Below are 12,619 nucleotides of genomic sequence, written 5' to 3' on the forward strand. Positions count from 1 at the left end.
CTAGATGCAGCTTAGGTCTGTTCAAGAAACCAGCATGGGAAGGTCACGGGAATACTGGAAAGGGAGAGAATGATTGCTGGTGGGCTTAACTCGGGGCTCAGAGACAAAGGGTCTCTTTCTTCCTTAGCTCTCTCGGTTCTCTCTTCTTCTTCCTCCTCCTCCCCCTTCCTTGGATTCTTTCAAATGGAGGAAGTAAAAAGACCAGGCTCCAGTGGTTACCATCAGGTGATCTTGGACACTCAATTTTTCTGAGGACCTTGGGTTTTACCATCTGTATTATAAGAGAGTTAGCACATGCCTCATGAAATTTTTATAAAATTCAACTGATAAGGCACCAACATATTTTAAACACTTACTGTATACCTTAATTGCCTTTTTTTTTTCACCTTCAGCAAAGGTGATGTATTGCTCACTTTTCAAGAGAGCAGTTGTTTGGGGACTCTATGTGACCCTCTACTAGCAGGGTATATAAAGGCTACTAGAGTACTAGAGTAGTTACTGAAACCAGAGTTCCATGATTGCCTTGGTGCTTTGACCCTCCTTTGCTGATCTAAGAATTCTGAGTTTGCTAGACAGAACACTGTACCTGATCCCTTGCAGTTAAAATATTCAGACAGGTAGACACCAGACATGCTCAGACACAGACACAGACACTACCAAATAAAACACGATCTGATCAGAAGTGACTGATTGGTACTAATATTGATCATCAACATGATAGGCTCTTAGAGTCACCATGGAAACACACCTCTGGATATATCTAGATGGGTGTTTCTAGAAAGGTTTTCTAAGGGGGGAAGAGCCACTCAGTGTCAGCAGCACCATCCTGTATGCTAGGGTCCTGAAGAAAAAGGAGGAAGAAGGCTGAGTAATGGCATTCTCCTTCCCCATCCCACTGCTTCCTGACTGTGGAGGCGATGTGACCAGGCAGCTCACTCTGGCGCCACAGTTCCTGTCCCACCACAACAGACCGTATCAACTCCATCTGTAATCTAAGATAACTCTTCCTCTATTTACTTCTTGACGGGTGTTTGGGAACAGCAAGGTGAAAAGTGACAAATACAGACTTGCCGGAAGGTCACTCTTTACAGTCTCCTTCTGAGGCTTCTGAAAGTGGAAAGGGGAGTTACGAGATGTACTGTTTCCTTTTCTTGTCTCACCAACATGGTTGACATAAGCAACATAATGGGGGAGGTATTTGTTTGAGCTCACAATCTGAGTGGCTTTAGTCCACGGTGACTTGGTTCCATGGCAGCTGGATTTGTGGCAAAGGAGCTTCATCAGAGCAGACGAGGAGCAGATGGAGAAGATACAGGAAGGAAAAAGGCAGGCCAATACAGCCCCAAGAACACACCTGCAGTGACCCCCCTTTTCTATTAGGCCATACCTCCTATCCTTTACTGCTACTTTGTTCTAAATCTGTCTTCAGGTTAGTCCATTGATGATGTCAGCAACATTGTAATCTAATTGCCACTGGAAATACTCACCCAGAATCTTCCAGAAGTGTGTGCTACACCAATCTTCTAGACATTTCAGAGTCCAATGAAATCAATTATTAAAGTCAGTTGTGACACAAGAGGAAAAAATGTCACAGGGATGGCCTTCACACTGGGAAGAAGGCTTGATTATATATATCACTGAGCCAGTATTTCTAGTGGCTACCATGGTTTCATAGAAATAGCGGTTTTATTCTCTTCCAATTTAGTGACCTGGGAGGGATGATCCAGACTGGCAATGGGGGTCGATTGCCTGAAGGTCTGTGATTTTCTGGGTCTTTTTGTACTCTCTTAGTGTGGCATATGCAACCCCATGGAAAGTAGACATTACACTGCTAATGTTTGCTGCTTGTCGGCTGCCTTTCTCCCCTGACAAGCGTTTCAGGTTAGCTCACAAGGCAGGCGGTTACGAATGCTCTCTAAGTCTGCATCCAACACTGGGCTCATGGTTGGTGGGATAGTGTCCCACTCAGTGTGATCAGTTGGTTCATTAGAATCCAAGTAATTGGAGTCAATACTATACCTGCCTTGTTAACAAATGTCAGAGATTTAATGCAATACTGTTTTTCAAATCTATTCATGGTAGTTATATAACCGTTCAAATATAGTTTCATTTGGATAGTGGAAGATTGCTGAAGTATTGACAGAACTATACACTGAGCAGGAAGTCAAAAGTGGGTCATACCCAACAGCCTTGGGTTAAACAGGAAGTCCTTCCATAGTCTAAGTGGCCGCTTCTCCCTTTCCTTGTCTGTTTTTCCTCTCACTCATCACCCCCATAGCTACACCCCCACAGCCGGCCTCTTGCTTTCCTCTATACGTCTTTCCTTTCCTTCCTGTGTCCTTTTGTCTTTTTGGATTTCCTAGCCAAGTCCTACCCACCCACTGGCAACTCAGCTGAGAGCTACTGGAAAAACAGACATTGATTTACAATGTGCAGTTTTCATAGCTAGGCTGCCCATTGCAACAAATAAAGGATGATGCATGTCCAATAGGGAGGAAGCTTCCATCAACAATGCTTTATAAAAAGATAGCTTAAAATCTGGCTTAGAAACCAGGCTGTGGTGGCACACGCCTTTAATTCCAACACTTGGGAGGCAGAGGCAGGTGATCTCTGTGAGTTCCAGGCCAGCCTCGTATACAAAGCAAGTTTCACAATAGCTAGGGTTACACAGGGAACCTTGTCCACCCCCACCCCCCAAAAAAAGAAAGAAAGAAAGAAAGAAAGGAAGGAAGGAAGGAAGGAAGGAAGGAAGGAAGGAAGGAAGAAAAGCCTGGCCTATAATATTACATTTATCTTTAGTTTCAAAGATCATTATGCTAAAGCAAGATTAAAGGAACATGGTATATAGATACAGACAGACAGGATCTTTCCAGAAGCTCACAATGACTTCCCTTTCTCTCTACAAACTGACTGCCTGTGACTGTTCCAAAATGTGTAAGTTGAAACTCAAACTGCAAGTGGGATAGTATTTGGAGGTGAGGTCATTCAGAAGTAAATAGGGATGGGCTAGGTTGGTGCAAAGTGGCCTCAGGATGAGATTTATGACCTTGTGGAAAAAGGAGGAGGAGGAGGGGACTGGGGAAATGAGTCAGTTGGTAAAGTGCCTGGTAAGCTGAGCATGACAGAGTGTGCTTGGAGTACCAGCACTGAGGAGGCTGAGACAGGTAGGGCCTTGCTGTCTGCCTGACTAGTTTGAGGATTACATGCACACACCACTACCCAAAGCTTTTATATGAGGATACTGTGGAACAAACTCAGGTCCTCATGAAAGCAGTGTTTTGACTGAGCTCTCTCCCCAGGCCTTTATCCATCTGAAGAAGAGAATGGAAAGGCATATTTGGTATGTGGCAGCTTTAGTAGAGAGCCCTGAGGCTTTGGGGCATTTTGTAGAGTACCTGTGTAGGACTGCAAGTGACGCAGCAGCTGTAGGAGAAGTTGGAGAAGCCTGCTAATGTGAAGGAGACTTGGGCTGTCCACTCATGGAGACATCCTTTTAACAGGTCAAGGTCACTGACATTTGCATGGATGAGGGAAATGCTGGCCTCGTGTTGTAGATACTATTGCTTTCCTGGACTGTCTAAGTTTGATAGCACAGTCCAGCATGATGGAGAAGGCATGGTGTCAGGAACTCAGCACATGGCAGTGCAGGCAGGAGGCTGCTTATTCACATCTCAGGAGACCAGGAAGAAAATTGATTGCCAATCCATTCTGATAGACAGTTGCCCTGATAGACTGTTTTGTTTGTTTATTTTCTTTTTTGTCCGCTTGAGACAAACTATAGTTGTCTGGGCAGAAGGAAACCCAACTGAAAAAAATTCCTCCACGAGGTTGCCTATAGGCAAGTCTGCAGGACAATTTGTTGAATAATGACTAATGTGGAAGGACCCAGCACACTGGGGGAGCTGCCACCACTGGGCAGGTTCTGAATTGTATAAGAAATCAGGCTGAGAAATCCACAGGAGCAAGCCTGTCAGCAATATTCTTCCATGGTCTCTGCTTCAGCTCCTGACTCCAGTTTTCTGGCTTGAGTTCCTACCATGACTTCCTTGTGATACGGAAGTGTAAGCTGAAATAAACCCTTTCCTCCCTGAGATGTTTTGGTTATGGCATTTTATTATAGCAACAGAAACCAACTAAGACAACAACAAATACTGTTATAACCTTTATTAAATCTCTTATTCCCCAGCCTCAATTATTAAAACAATTAAGGAAAGAAAGTTAAATTGTGGTTTCTTGTTACAGGGTGTTTTTAAAAAACAGACAAAACAAAAACAAAAAGCCCTGAGTCTCACATATCCTTGAGCTCACTATTGTGGTTGAGGATGACCCTGAACTCTGATTCTCTTGCTCTGTCTCCTGAGTTGGAGTTACGACCCATACTACAATACCTGGTTTAAGGCCAGGCAGTGGTGGCACACGTCTTTAATCCCAGCACTCAGGAGGCAGAGCCAGGTGGATCTTTGTGAGTTCGAGGCCAGCCTGGGCTACAGAGTGAGTTCCAGGAAAGGCACAAAGCTACACAGAGAAACCCTGTTTCAAAAAACAAACAAACAAACAAAAGACAAAGACAAAAACAAAATACGTGGTTTAAGCAATGCTGGGCATGGAACCCAAGGCCTCAGGTGTGCAAGGCACACTCTTCCAGCTGTGCTTCATCCCCACCCCTGTTACAGAGGAAAATGAAAATATATATGAAGTTACAAGAACAGGAAGAACATCAATTAACACATAATTTTAAATTCATCCTCTTCCCTCCCCTGCATCAGAGGATAGAAGAGTCTGTTCTGGATTTCCTAAATAGTGTGGGAACTCATAGATTTTCTAGTTACAGTTGTTGCCCAGGATTTCTAAACTTCCGTGTAAGACGGGCTTTGTGTGCAGGACCATGAGGACGCCAGTGTTGTTCTTCAGGGTCGCCCAGGAATTGTTTTAGATCCACTCTCATCTTGCTGTAAGATGGTTGTCAATAGCAACTGTGCAAAATGACTTTCTGTAGAGGAATGGACCATGGAGGAGTTACAACACATTCTGCCTGGCTGTAGAGTGGGCCAAGGACAAAAGCAAGCCACAAGAGATGCTAAGCAGACCAATGTAAGACAGGCCTGGGCTGGGGAGGAGAGAAGGGAGGAAACACAGGCGAGTCAGAGCAAGGAAGGGCTTGCTGGACGTTAGAATGTGGGGCATCAGCCATGCATGCAGAAGCTATTGACAGTGAGAGAAATGAGAACAAAAATGGAAAAGCAGATTAGTTTTGTGTTATAAATATACACTCTTTGGTGTCTTCCTGAAGGACTATAAATTAACATTTATATTGATTTTCAATTGTTTTGGCCAGTGGGATATGACAGATACTGGTTTGGTTTTGCTCAACATCTCTTCTGCTATAGAGTGTTAGAGAGGTTAACAGTGTAACTTGTCATCCAGACAGTGACATGAGGCTGAAGGGAAACCCCATTAATGATTATGTAGGTAGTAACACCGTAACCCAGGACTGTCCCAGGCAGCTAACACATGATTTATTCTACTTTTCATGGATTATTTTATGGGTGTACATGATCATTTGTGCAAGTGTGTGGAGGCCGGAAATCAGCCTTGGGTGTTGTTCTATAGAACCTTTCCACTTTAGATTTTTTGAGACAGGGCTTTTCTTTGACACGGAAGCTGCAAAATAAGCCAGGCTGCATGGGCATTGAGCCACAGGGATGCAGTTCCATCAGAGGTATGTGTCTTATGCATGTAGGGGGTCTAATAGGTTCTCCGGCTTGGGAAGCAAACATTTTATGAGTTGAGCTATCTCCCTAGCCCTGATTTAGTCTAATAAGTGAAATTTCAGTTAGGAATGTGGTCATAATGCATGAAAAGTTGGTTGACAAGACTCCACTTCCCTGGGTTTAGGGTAACAAAGTTTCATAGATTTTGTTCATAAGCTAGGAGCAGAAATCCTTTAGAAGGACTTGCTGTCCTAAATAAATCAACACTAAAGGAAAGCCATGGCTTCTGCTTCCTTCCTCCTGCAGATGGGACGTCCAGAGTTGCATCAGTCATTTTTCTAGTCATTAGGATGAAAGCCAAATGTCCAGGCTGGTGAAGAGAAGGAAGAGGACATAGGGATACTGAGGACCTCACAGGGATGCTCCACAGGCATGGCCTGCTTACCTCAGGTGTCTAGAACTTGAACAAAATTAACTCTGATTTGGAAGAGATATAATTCCCAGCTCATAGGCTATTTGTGAGAGAAATGACATAATAGAGATTAAGTTCCTGGTATGGAGATTTAGTACTCCAAGGCTGGTCACCATGACTGCTCTATTTTGTTTTAGTTATTTTTGTTTAAAAAATGTATTTATTAGTTTTAAATTTAGTGTGTATGTATGCACATCTATGTGAGTATATGTCATATGTGCAGGTGCCTGTGGAGGCCAGAAGAGGTCATCAAATTTCATTGATCTAGAATCAGAGGAGGGTATGAGCCTTCCAACATGGGTGCTCTGGGTCCTCTGGAAGAAGCAGCAAGCACTCTTAATCACTGAGCCGTTTCTCCAGATGCATTCATTTGCTTTATTTATGTATATATGTGTTTACTGATTCATACCCTGTGAGTGTCTATGGTGTGTGTATGAGTGGGGTGGGCACTTGCCATGGTGTTCATGTGGAGGTCTGAGGACAACTTCAGGTGTTGACTCTCTCCTTCTGCCTTATTTGTTAGTCAGGATCTCTCTAGCTCTTGCTACTATGGATACTCCAAGCTAGCTGGCCTACAAACTTTCAGGTGATTCTCCTGTCTTCACAGTCCATCTCAACATAGGAGTTCTTAGATCATAGATGTGTGCCACCACATCTGACTTTTCATGTGAGTTCTAGAAATTGAACTCAGGTTGTCTGATTTATAGGCAATTGCTTTTACCTGCTGAGCCATCTCTCTCTCTCTCTCTCTCTCTCTCTCTCTCTCTCTCTCTCTCTCTCTCTCTCTGTGTGTGTGTGTGTGTGTGTGTGTGTGTGCATGTGTGCATGTGCATGTGCAAGTGCATGTCAAGGCCAGAGTTGAGGCCAGGCTTCCTCCTCCTTCTCTGTTCCTCTTCACTACACTTTCTGAGGCCAGGTTTTTCACTGAACCTGGACATCACCAATTCGGCCAGATTACTTGACCAGTGAATTTCTGGGTTCCACCTTTCTCCACTTCCTCAGTGATGAGATTGTAGATTCAAGTCACCTCATCCAGCTGGATGCTGGGGATCCAAACGCAGGTCCTCATGCTTGCTTGCCAAGCAGCTCTTGACCCACTGAACCTCAGCCCAGGCTGCTGTCCTAACCAGTCCAACTCACGTGTATTTCTTTACCTCTCTACTCTAACAAGGGATGATAGAAGATGGTTATGGAGTATTAAGACATGTGAAATATCAGTCTGTTCAGGCTTCATAAAGTACCATATTAAATATGAGTACTGGAAAGCAAAACTCAATTGTTTCATTCTTTGAAGCAGGATTGCTTCTACCAAAGAGAGTGTGTTCACTGCAGACAAAGGGGTGTATTTGTTCCAGGGATCTCTGCTGTGTAAGTGAGTGCCTGGGAGATGTAGATCTCACAGATCTATGAAACTTACCCATCACTGTGTCCAGACAAGGAGCCATTTGGTTTTGGAGACTGAAAATATCTGAAAGGAATCTCTTTTAGTTGGGTAATTATTTTTCTCCCCGCTTTCATATTCCAGTGATCAGAGCTCTGACAACTAAATCTCATTTAGGGATTTTTTTTCCTCCCAGAATATTCAGGAGAATGGGATAGGGGTAACTTTTATTCAGGGTAATGGAGAGGGAACAAAGGACCATCCACCTGTAGATTTTATTTGTTCCAATTAGTAAGTCCTAGCTTACAAGTTTCCTGTGAAGGAGGAGGTGGTGGCTTTAGGTGTTTGAGTGGGCATTGGCCTATGATCGCAGAGGAACAAGATCAAAGGTAAAGGAAGAAAGAAGGAAATAATGCCAAAAAAGGATGTATGGCTTCTCTGTGAACCCTAAATGATGCCCCAACATTGAGTCACTCAGAGACCTGTGGCCTGGCCTCTTATTCTTTCTTACTAGCCAGCCACTGACCTGCCAGTTGAGTACCTCCACTTGGGTATGGAAGGAGTCATCCCCAGGTGGGCTCCTTTATCCTTTGGTCTATTCTCCAGAGGAGGAGATGGCTATGAACCAGAAACAGACATTACTCACAGCAGCCATAGATACTCTGGACAAACAAAGGAAACATAGGTCCTGGGGAAATGGCTCAGGTTGATAGAGTGTTTACTTTGTACACATCGCGATCTGAGTTCAATCCCACATTAAATAAGAAGTTCAGTATGGAGGTGCAGACTTGAAACACCAGAACTAGAGCGTGAGTGAATCCTTGGGGCTCACTAGTCAGCCAGCCTGGCTCTATTAGCAACATTTCTGTTACTATAATCAAATGTCATTAACAAGGCAACTTCCAGAAGAAAGAGTTAATTAATTGGTTCTAGAGAGATAAGAGTCCATCGTAGGGGGGTAGAGTAGCAGCAGGCAACAGGCATAGCAGCAGAAACAGGAAGCTCTCATCTCAGTCACGAACCTGAAGCAGAAAGAGCAACTGGAAAAGACATGAGTCTTTCAACTCTGAAAGCCAACCCCAGAGATGTACTTTCTCCATCAAGATCAAAATCCACATCATCCCCAAACAGCACCTGGGGCCATTCTAATTCAAATCACCACATCTCCAGGGTGACCCTTGTTTTTTGGTCTTGATTAGGGGATGCTCTGAGAGGAAAGCTTCTGAGCTTCAAGTCTTGCCTCAAGTTGCTTGTTATTGTAACTTTGCATATATAATAACAAATGACCTATGGTTCTGCTTCATAAAAAGGCATGAAACCCAAACTATTTGCAAGTTAAAAGTTTAGAGGTCCAAGACCATGAGTAATCAAATTGACTACCTCAATCCAACTTGATAGAACAGGGACTTCCCTGGCTGTTCTCCTGAGCTAAATTACTGACCTCAGAGTTAAGAGGTAGCCGTGGAATCAGATACATGTCCACACATGACCCATGGGGTCTGTGCCACGTGATGTCATGGGAATGGCTAACATTTCACCATTCTTCTGTAATAAGACTTGGGTAGGCCTTATTTGTATCAATCATGAGATTTTTCTGATGTTTGTGTACAAGAAGGAATTATCTAGCATTTCCATGTCATCAGCTTCCTTCTTGTCATTGGCCACTATTATCATAGGCGTACATCTGTGCCCCTTTGTGATCATTAATTAAAGTGCAATGTGGGCTGCTGCAGCCAATCCCAGAGAGTCCTTAACACACTTATATAGCTTTATAAACATAAACATATGGCATTTGAACAATTATCAGAAGAACTTGAACTTCAGAGACCATGTCTGCAAAATGCTTTAATGGAAAGCTGTGAGGCTTTTTGCATAAAATGGACTGTATATCGATGTGAAGAAACTTGGCCTGGCTTCTTCCCATTTTAACTCTTGCTGCTGGGGACAAGGGCATGAGGATGGCTGGCAAACCAGAGGATGACCCATGAATGGCTTGCGAAGCCATGGACAGGCTCCTTCTTTTATGTCTCATTGTGTATTTTATTTATTTATTTATCTTAAATGATCTTATAATAAAAACCAGAGCCAGATATCAGGGTGAAAGCAGAAAGATCAGAGAAGCAGAACAGCCAGCCACTGGTTCTTACCTCTAGGAAATCCTCAGTCTAAAGAGAGCGAGTTCCTATTTTCTCATGCCTTATATACCTTTCTCTACCCAGACCACTTCCTGGGATTAAAGGTGTGTGCCACTACTGCCTAGCTCTGTCTCCAGTGTGGCCTTGAACTCACCGAGATCCAGAGGGATCTCTGCCTCCCGAGTGATAGGATTAAGGGTGTGTGCCATCACTGTCTGGCCTCTATGTCTAATCTCGAGGCTGGCTCCATCCTTTGATCCTCAGGCAAGCTTTACTAGGGTACACACTATATCACCACACTTCATTGCTACAAGATCCAAAACAAGCTCTTGCCTATTCAGGCATGCCTTCTATTACTAAATTACTTGCCTAGACCATTCATGATTTAACTTAACAGCAGTATCTCTGACTCCCTGGCAGTTCTGCATGCAGAGGCTGCCCCTTGTGTCCTGTGAATCATCTGCCTTTGTCATAGACAGAACATAACAGTGACAGCTGTTGGGAGCCCTGGGCTTCTGCTCAGGAGAATCAGGCAAGCCTGAGAAGACATTGGATCTGACGACCTTGAGTGACCATGAATTCTGTGTTGGCTGTAGGAGTCTCCATCTGTCACAGCTCAGGGGCCACAGGATTGTGCCACTCCGGGCAATCTTTCTCACCTCTCCCACTCAATTAAAATCATTCTATGAGGTCTGAAAATTCATTTTTCTCCACCACAGAAAAGATCTTGGGGCAGAAAGAATAGGTCGGGGGAATCTACCATCAATGCTTGAGTGACATCTGTCCTTAATCCAGGAACAGGAACTGTGCAGAGACAGAAGCCATTGAGTCTGAGGGCAGAGGACAGGAAATGAAACCCAGGGTTTCAACAGACATAACACAGCAAAAGAAAAGTCAGCGCAGCTGCTCCCTTCTTCCCAGCCATCCTCCTGGAGGAAAGGCTCCAGCATTGGGGTAGAGCTCAACTTCCATTAGTTTCCACAGCATTGACTTTCTTAGAGGGTCAATGTTCACCATATGCTGGGAGCTGTGCTAAGGTCTCAGATAAAAACAGTCAGAGTGATTCTTACTCTCGGGAAGATCTGGCCTTACAGAAGCAGAGGGAGCAGCTGGATGGTTATGAAGTATTAAGAGTGGTGCTGGGAAAGGAGAGGCATGGTTGCATGTGGGCATGCAGCAGGGTTGTCTGTCTGGCCTGCAATGAACCGTCTGGGAAGTCTCCTTTTGATGGCAGGCAAAGCTAGCAGTGAGTGTCGGCATCCTATTTTATGGCCACATTTGTCCCAGGGACTGTGTCATACTGTGGGTGGAAGAGCAGAAGGAGCCCCACGAGAAGGCTCAGACTCACCCTCCCATCCTTCAGTTTCAGTAATTGAAAGAAGGGATCACCACAAACATTCTCAGCCAGTGTCTTCCCTTGGATTCACTGTTACGCCACTGCCGAGTATTCTGTAAGACTCTTACAGAGAATTCCAGTTTTTCCTTAGAAGTCCAAATCCTCTAACATTTTAAGAAAAAAATTTAATTAGTGTGTGTCTGTGTTCTCAGGGCCTGTCTACTTTATTTATTTATTTATTTTGAGACAAGTTCTGCCGTTAAGACCCAGGTCTCCCTTATTTGGCTAGGCTGACTACCCAGGCAGCCCCAGAAACCCATCCATCTCCACCTCTCCAGCTCTGGGACCACAAACTCATACCAGCATGCTTGGCTTTTTATGTGGCTGCTGGGGTTCCAGCTCGGGTCCTCATGTTTAGGCAGCAAGCACTTTACTGATAAGCCATCTCCTCATCCCCTCTGTCTTTTCCCACTCCACTATCTTATCTCATTTTGTGGTTTCCAACACTCCCCCTCCAATCTCTGAAACTGTCTGATTAAGACAACAATACCTGGGAAGCTGATTGAGATAGGGCATATTCTAGAACATGATCTATAAACCAGTAGCACCAACATTACTTGTAAAATGCCAGAGCCCAACCCAGACATATTAAGTTAGAGCTACAACTTCAACTGTATTCTCAGGAGATGTTTATTCATGTTAAAATGTGAGAAATCATCCTCAAAAGACAGTAAGTTTTCTTTCTAAATGGCATATGCATGATCTATAGGAGTTTATCTGTAAACACAGCCTCATGTTTATTATTTTCCTTATTTTAGAAAAATTGTATTTATTAACTTATTTTTTGAGACAGGCTCTCTTTAGCCCTGCTTGACCTGGAACTTATGTAGACCAGGCTGGCCTTGTGTAGACATGGATTAAAGCCATGTGCCATCACACCAGGGTGAAAACCCATATTAGTCATTTTTGTCTATTATTGACAGACTACTAAACCTAAATTTATAATGATTAATTTGTGCACTATTGGCTCCATTGCTGTTTTTTTATAGAGCGTTATCAAGAGTCATAGAATAATTTTTCAAATGAACTAAAGTATAAATCCATTTCAGGCATAAAATATAAATTCATTATAAAATTTGGCTACAAAACTATGTGTTGTTAATATAAATACATATTGACAATAAATTATAATAAAACCAATTGTTGACAACAACATCTTACATAAGAAAGAAGAAAGACTTTTTAGTCATTTTTCAAAATACAATTTGCTCATAAAGAATCTGAAAATAAAAGCAATGATGTGTGCATTGCTCTATTAATACCATAATTGGGGTACGTTGTTGTGTAGACTTTTTTGGCTGCCAAGATGAATCTGTTCTCATGCGGGAATATGAGAAAGAAGAAACACAATAATTGTATAATTACTTTTGTCTGCTGAGAATGAGAGTCAGGGGAACAGGGAATTTTTTTTTTTTTTTTAATTTGGAAGAAGTCATTCCAAATCCATCTGTGGCTTTGGCTTTTCCTTGTGCATCTTCTAGATGCTATAGAACGTTACCACGTCCCATGTCAAGTGCTGGATTT

Source organism: Onychomys torridus, chromosome 7 (assembly GCF_903995425.1).
Source record: "Onychomys torridus chromosome 7, mOncTor1.1, whole genome shotgun sequence".
Taxonomy (NCBI): domain Eukaryota; kingdom Metazoa; phylum Chordata; class Mammalia; order Rodentia; family Cricetidae; genus Onychomys; species Onychomys torridus.